Genomic DNA, 8,233 nt, shown 5'->3' on the forward strand with positions numbered 1-8,233 from the left:
CGGAATAAGAAAATATAATAAGTAACTATAATAAATTCTTAGGATAACATACTCTGATTGCTTTCAGCAATCAGACAAATATAATAAATCTGTAGGATAACATACTCTGATTGCTTTCAGCAATCAGACAATAAATCCCTGTTGTGACAGTAAAATCTGCCCAACACAAGAAGCTCTCAGCCCACATCTGTTGGCTCAGCTGTTGGACAGGACAAGTTAAAAAAAAAAAAAAATGTAAGGGCGGGGTCATCTGGACTAGAACTGTGGATTGATACTTAAGTGGTGATCTGATTCAATTCACAAATCAAGCTCAACAATTCACCAAACGAACCACGATTCTTACTTTTTATTATGTTTTTTGCTATGTGTTTGTCTTTTTACTGGATTTTGTGAAAATTGAAATGATTGGTATTAAATTACTACCATTTATACCTTTATTTAGTACAGGAGATCAGAAAAACACAGATTTAGGCAGAGAGGATGCTTGTTATTTTAAACTTTGTTTTATTTTTTTCTTTTGCAAACCTTCTGGTTAAGTTTAGCAATAATATAAACAATATCAAAAGCATAAATATCACTGATATTTTGGATCATTTAACGACAAAACCTGAAAAAGTTCCCCACTGTTTTTCCATCCTCAAAGTTCTTAAACATTTTATGTTCTAAACGTTACATATTTGTGCAGAGCCTGTATGAAAGTCATTTTTTCCGTGGCAGTATCAGCTGATTCATATTGATTACATCTGCTCTTTGACTGTGCAGAGCTCAGTGTGAGGCTGCGTTTCTCCTCTTCAGAATCCACTGGAGTTTCACTCATTACATCAACTGTTGAAGAGTTATAACCAAAAGAATGTAAACTCTGGAGCTAAAGCTCCGGTGTTGAGACTGATTCATTAATTTCAGAAGCTATGTCAGTGAACAGAACTTCAGTCTCAGTTTTTGAAGAGAATAAAAGCTCTCGCTAGTCTTATTTTGAAAACAGGAAGCTTCACCGACACAAAGATTTGTTTACTTCCTGTGACAGAAGCGCCACTCATTCGGCTTTGTTTTAGTTCATAAACTTAAAAATCCAACATTATTCTGCATTTCAGAGTAAAAATACATTGTCCCGAGAGAATATTTTTTCTACACTTTACTTTGTTTATAAAGATCACAAATTAGCAATCTTAAATGTCGCAAATATTCGTACTTGAATTTTCGGGAGCAGCTTGCAAGTATCAGACTACTGAGATACTCGTTACAGCCCTAATCTGGACCCCATAAGACAGCACGAGGGTTAAGACACCATATCCATGGGAGTGGGTCTTTAGGGAACATAATGACGTCATGGCAGACAAGCATGTGAAACATTTTTCAGCTTTTGTCTTTGTGTAACTAAATCTGTGGAATTCAATTACTGTTTTTGTTGTTGAGTCAGTAAAGAAAGAATTTTAGGAGTGGTCTCTAAGTGTCTTGACTAAACTTTGAAGACTAAAAGGACTTTGAAGAGATTGGTCTTCAATAGTGAACATCTGTATCAACCACAAGTTCAACACTTTTTCCTTTGGTGCGATGGAGGCACGTTGTAAGACGGTTACTGAGGAGACAACGGCTGAAAAGTGTTTGTGACAGAGAGATTGTTAGAAGAACAGTATGAGAACAATGTGAATCAAGCTAAAAGTAGTTTTAATGAGTCTGCATTCATCCCACCACATTTCAGTGCTGACTCATCGTTTCACGTTTATCTGCAACTCTTCGGTTAATTCATTCCTATTGTGTTTACATCCCATAATGACCGTCAACACTGGCCGTTTTGGACCAGTTGTGTGTTCAGACTGAGGAAACTCAGAGTGAACCAGAGCTCCGTCTGAATTAGGGGTGTGCCAAAATATCAATATTGTGATATATCGCGATATTTAGTCCTGCAATTGATTTGAGATGGATTCTAACCAAGTATTGATCCTGTATTTTCATTTGAAGAGGCTGTTGCGCTGAGCGTCTGAGTCGTGTGATGGAACTGTTGAGCAGCAGGGTGCGCTGCGTCGGACATTTAATGGCGACGCACGCACTTCATTCAGGAAACGCACTGGTGAGATACAGGCTCGGTAGCGCGTGTGTGAAGCATGCCTACCTGTGCACGCTTGTAATCCATCTTTAGGAGAGGCAGCCGGTAAGAAGTGACTCTGTCTGAGCGCTAGAATGACCGCGATCGCTTATTTCCTGTTTGATAGGTGTCCTGTGGGAACTAGGCGCTTCGCAATAGTTTGTGTGTACTTCAGGTACCGGTCGGATTTTTCATTTTCATGCATTTTGATGTTTAACCTGCTGGTGTACGGTGTAACTTTGGTAAATTTATGGTGTAAAGTTTTCAAATGACTATATTTACTTTTTGCTAATGTTAATTTAAAGTCATTCTTAAATAAAAAATATAGGATTTGATGTATGAACTTAAATAAAAATGTAATTAAAATAAAGTACATGAATTCACTGTAAAATTAGGGAGGTTACTAATTAATTGAAGCACTTAAAATTATATAAATTATTATTGATTAAAGATGTTATTATTGCTGTTCTGTAATAAAATTTGAGTTTGTAAATATTTATTGCCATTATTGTTTGTGTTTTAAGGTTTTTACCTATTGACTGCTGACTGACCAAATGGAAAAATGATAAAGATTGGAAAAATAATCTCAAGTGACGGTCTGAGTAAATCAGCCTTTATTTTTGGATGCTCCGCCCTTTTCAAATGAGGGAAAAGTGCACAAAAAATTAGGTCGATTTTAGGAGAAGCTGTAAAACATTATATTCATCATCCTTTGGTGTGACATTGTTTTAGAGGTAGATAGCTGTCGCCACTTGAATTATTTAATTTTTGTTCTGTTACAACAATTCTGCACTAAGTAGTGTCTCTGCTGATCATGTTTACTGTTGTTAACATTGAATCTGACAGATAATTCCAATTTGGTTGTTGTCAATGTTTGTCAAAGACACAGTATAGTGTTGCACAAAAGTGTCTATAATTTGTTGCACAAAATAAGAAAAGTTGTTTATTATGATTGTGTTTAAACTAAAAAAATAAATGGAGGTATATTTTCCCCAAAAAATATGTGTTCTTCTTTATAATGTTAGTTTTTAGAGAGTATTTTTACCAATGATCGCAGTATCGCAATATTATCGATATCGTGAGCCATGTATCGCGTATCGTATCGTGAGGTACCCAGTGATTCCCAGCCCTAGTCTGAATGGACATGAAGTAATACCACCTGGAGAGCGTTTTCTGATCCCGGATCAGGGTCAGCTTAAGTGTATTCAGACTGAAACTTTGTTCTGGATTATTGAGGAAATGAACTCTGGTTTACTTTAAGTGAACCAGATGTTTCCAGTCTGAATACACCCTTAAACTCCGGAGCGACTCCCAGTAAAATGTTGTTTTTTTAAGTCTGCATTTCTTGGCTCTTGCTGCTACATGCTCTCATGCGACTTCTACTCCAGAAAATACAGTAAGCTTGGCGTCTAAATAAGCTACTCGTTAATATTTGTTGTTGTTTCATGGAAAAATAAACCTTAGCATGTGCTTTTTTTCCTGTTCACAATCCATAGTGTCTAAGCAGCAACATAACGCAGGAAATAAAAATGTATCATGGAATTCTTGTAGTTATTTTCATGAGCTCTGGAATGATTGCTCGCTTTCTTGGATTGGATCAGGATGGAGAATGTTATGCCACCATGAACACTCTGGTCTTTGTTTCTGGTCACAGAAAGTGTTTTGTTTCTGCAGTTAATTCAGGAACAAAATTGTGCCCTACATGTGATCACTGAAAGCGTCATGTCTTTCTTAGTTTCTGTCCAATTTGAATGAATTTTTTATTGTTGGAAAGGTTTCTTGAAGAACCTTTTCACTAATATAAAGACCAATCCAGTGACTTCAATGTTTTGTCACATTTCTATTTTAACCACAGCTGCATGTGAAGTTTATTAAAGTAGTTTAATACATGTAAGTGATTTTCTTTACTTTTATTTTCAATGTAGTTGTTGTGTTTTACTCATTTTGGGGGTTATTTTGTGTTTTTTCCACATAAAGACTGCCTGGAAGAAGAATCTGTTGGAGCAGAATAACCTCTCCTTTTCCTTACTTTTCCCTTCATTTCAAAGCTCACTTTCCAATGTATTAAACTCAGATTATTGTCATTTGCATCACTTGAGGTGTTAGTTGTTGTGTTGGTTCACGGTAAAGTAAATGACAAGCTTTTTTTGTGATCTGCAGTCTTTGAAAGAGTGTTTTTTAACCTCACGTACTGAGCAGACCTGTAGTAAAAGTATGAAGGAAAACGTGTTTTAGATGCTGTTATTTGGTCTAACAAACACGCGATCTTCATTACTCTTACATGCACTGTGTCTGCCTGTTTATGAAACCGAAATCTTATATCTGAGAATTAAAAAAAAACACCTAACTTTGACAACTGGAATTGTATTAGCATTAGGTATTATGTATTAGGGATATCCTGATCTGATCACATGATCAGAAATTGGGTTAGATCACATTACAGACTTGAAAGAAATTGGATGTAACAACGTGATCAGGGATCAGATATATATCTTATTTTTAATGTTTTGATTGGCAGTGTATACATTTCAAGGTTATTGCTACTGATAAAAGAAGAAGTCTCACACCAACATGAACAGATCGCTCCGTTATTGCCGTAAAGCAGAAGACGGCACTAACTGAACGGGAGAACAAAAACACGTCTGCTGTGTGGAGATATTTACAGTCCATGAAAGTAACATCCCATCAGCAAACTGCATGAGCTGCTAGCTAGGAATTCTGGGTATTGTGGTAAGAACAAACTGTGTGTAAAACAACAAACCTCATTAAGCATCTCAACAACAAACAACTGCAACTATGCACAGAGTTTGCTAAATACACACAGTCCAGAATGACTCCGCCCACCCTGCAACCAACATTGATGGGAACGAGAACAGTCTTCTGCAGGTCATTCAACACCTCTCGCAGGTTCAAATTCTGAAATCGTTTTAGTACTTCATAGTTAGCTACCTTAAAGAGAAGTGCTCTGTCTAATGGATAAACCACTAAATAGACTTATTGAAATAAAATTAGAAACCACCTGGATCTGATTATTTCACTTATGTTCATTTTTGATGTGTTCCAGAAGTATTGGATCAGAACATATCAGCAGATAATCAAAATTAACTGACTCTGAATTAGACCGGGCCAAAAGAAAAACCTGAAGGGAATTTTAAAATTCCTGATGGAGGCAGTCTAGAAACACGGGTTCAGTGTTCGTTCTAAAGAAACTAATTTAATGCTGGAAAAGAAAAGTCAGCCGGATGAGCCGAGGAAGAGAAACAGAGCTCTGCCTCCTCCAGTTTTGTCTGGTAAGAGATCCTTTTTGTGTAATTAGTAGCCCTGCTCAACATGAGGAAAACATATGATATGTGATACTAGAGATCATTGTTGCCATGACGATATGACTAAAGCGATAAAATAAAAACAACTCATTTCCATTTCACTGCAACTGTTTTATTCAAATAAAAGTCAATATAAATTATACTCCAAATGATGATGATGCTTAGCCTGTATGTCAGCTAACGCCGTTTTGAGTTCTGCCAAATCGGCTTAAAAATGTTTCTTCTGCGCCATGTTCAACTCTCCTCGTTGCGGTAGTTGCTGCTGCAGCTCCGGGACTAAAGTCCTTGTGGGCAACTTTAAAAGACTTTAAAAGCCGAAGAGTTGAGGAGAGCTGGAGACACGCGTCTGCTCGTCGTGACCCGGAACCGGAAAAAAAAAATCCCAGAATCTATTGAAGGACAGATGCTGCACGAGTCATTAAAAGTTTAAGAAACTATCATCTTAATTGTCTTTATTTGTAGTTATTTTAAAGCTAATGATGGTTAAGATGTGTGCTTTACATCCAGTTTGAGCATGACCTGATTAGTCGACTAATCGGAAAAAATAATCTGTGATTAGTCGACTACTAAAATAATCGTTTGTGGCAGCACTATTGAAAACCACAAGCTGTATGAGGTAGTTTCAGAATGTGTGAAGGTAACCATCCATTGCAGTTTACGTCTTCTATCTCGATACATGCGTCACACGCAAATATCACAATGAAGATAAATCTCCAGTTTTTGTGCAGGTCTAGATATGAGTTCAATTTGAAAGTGTTTAGACGTAAGTGGATAACAAATGTGAAAAAGCAGTTTCATTGAAGCAAATATGGTATCATGAAAAAAATAAAGCTTCAAATCAACAGTGACAAATACAACTGCCATTCTGTGCTGGAGACGCATCAAGAGAATCTTCAAGACTTTGTGCCGCCACACGATTTTTTGAAAACTCTTGGTGTGGTCATGAATGTAGACGGCGGCAGTCAGGCATCAATCAGGCAGGATGGCATCATTACAAAATCGGGCATTAGCTGGGCGGCCACAGGGCGGGGCAGTTGGATCGCCATCTGATTGGGCGACATGTAAAGGTGTGCGGACAGCGGATCCCCGTACCACCAGCCGCCATCACCTGGCAGCCTGGAGCAGTGGTGTAGTCTAGAATTTTCTAGACTGGAGGTATCTAAAAACAGACCATTCTGCACCACTTATAATTTTGTCAGTTCACAGCATGCCTCCCAAGAAACCACAACGTTCTGTCATCTTTGTATTCTTCTCATCATCGACCCAATACATCAGCCTGCAGGTCTCTGAGACGCTGTGGTGATGTCAACGCCAGTTTTGTGAAGCATCAATGCCGTCCTCCCATTTGTATCCACAGTAGCTACCGTACGATCCCTAGCAATCAGACAGAGGGGGGGCAGCACAGGGTGGGGGGGTGGTAGCACAGTGGCAGTCTGAAACTGATCGATCAGACGATTTTGGGGACCTTGGAGACCCTCCTCTCAGTTCATGATCACTCTGCGGCCACTGACTGATGTCAAAAAATCGTCCAGCTGCCATAAAACTGTAACTTTCATAAAACCTCCACTGCCGCCGTGCGGCTTGTAAATATGCAATAACAAATGCTGCTGATTTTGCTGAAAAACTTGGATTTAGGTCGCAGCGCGGTGCATTGTGGGATACGTGACCGTAGCATCAGAAGCAAATAGTTGACTTCAACATTTTTAGGACTTTCTGCAAAGCCTTTGAGCTTTTCAGTCCCTCTCCCAGGAAAACTGTTTTCCACATGTTCTTTAGGAGTTTTCTCATGATGGAGGATAGCTATGAAAAACATTGCTTAAAACTTTCAAAGTATTTCTTTCTTTAAATCATGTTGGATCAGGAGCACATGAAAAGCAGCGGTTCGAAAAAGCTCAGGTTTGTGATGGAGTTTCCATGCTGCACTCCAGTTCCACTGCATCTTCTGTCAGACACATAGATCCATGAACACATCCATGAATACATGAACACATACATGAATACATGAACACATCCATGAATACATGAACACATCCATGAATACATGAACACATCCATGAATACATGAACACATCAATGAATACATGAACACATACATGAATACATGATTACATCCATGAAAACATGAATACATGAACACATACATGAATACATGAACACATCCATGAATACATGAACACATCCGTGAATACATGAACACATCCATGAATACATGAACACATCAATGAATACATGATTACATCCATGAAAACATGAAAACATCCATGAATACATGAATACATCCATGAATACATAAATACATCCATGAAAACATGAATACATCCATGAAAACATCCATGAATACATAAATACATCCATGAAAACATGATTACATCCATGAATACATGAATACATCCATGAATACATGAATACATCCATGAAAACATCCATGAAAACATGATTACATCCATGAATACATGAATACATCCATGAAAACATGAATACATCCATGAAAACATGATTACATCCATGAATACATGAATACATCCATGAATACATAAATACATCCATGAAAACATGAATACATCCATGAGTACATCCATGAATACATCCATGAATACATCCATGAATACATGAATACATCCATGAATACATAAATACATCCATGAAAACATGAATACATCCATGAATACATGAATACATCCATGAAAACATCCATGAATACATGATTACATCCATGAATACATGAATACATACATGAATACATGAATACATCCATGAAAACATGAATACATCCATGAATACATAAATACATCCATGAAAACATCCATGAATACATCCATGAAAACAT

General features: G+C 37.5%; 2 protein-coding genes across 6 annotated transcripts in view; both read right to left on the reverse strand.

The window, feature by feature from the left end:
• LOC112140035 (paired box protein Pax-7) overlaps nt 1–8,233 on the reverse strand; it is a 629,290-nt gene that overhangs the window by 63,911 nt on the left and 557,146 nt on the right. The gene's annotated exons all lie outside the window — the stretch shown is intronic.
• Nucleotides 1–8,233, reverse strand: part of gpr173 (G protein-coupled receptor 173) — a 15,958-nt gene that overhangs the window by 3,505 nt on the left and 4,220 nt on the right. The gene's annotated exons all lie outside the window — the stretch shown is intronic.

This window comes from Oryzias melastigma, linkage group LG7, assembly GCF_002922805.2.
Source record: "Oryzias melastigma strain HK-1 linkage group LG7, ASM292280v2, whole genome shotgun sequence".
Taxonomy (NCBI): Eukaryota; Metazoa; Chordata; class Actinopteri; order Beloniformes; family Adrianichthyidae; genus Oryzias; species Oryzias melastigma.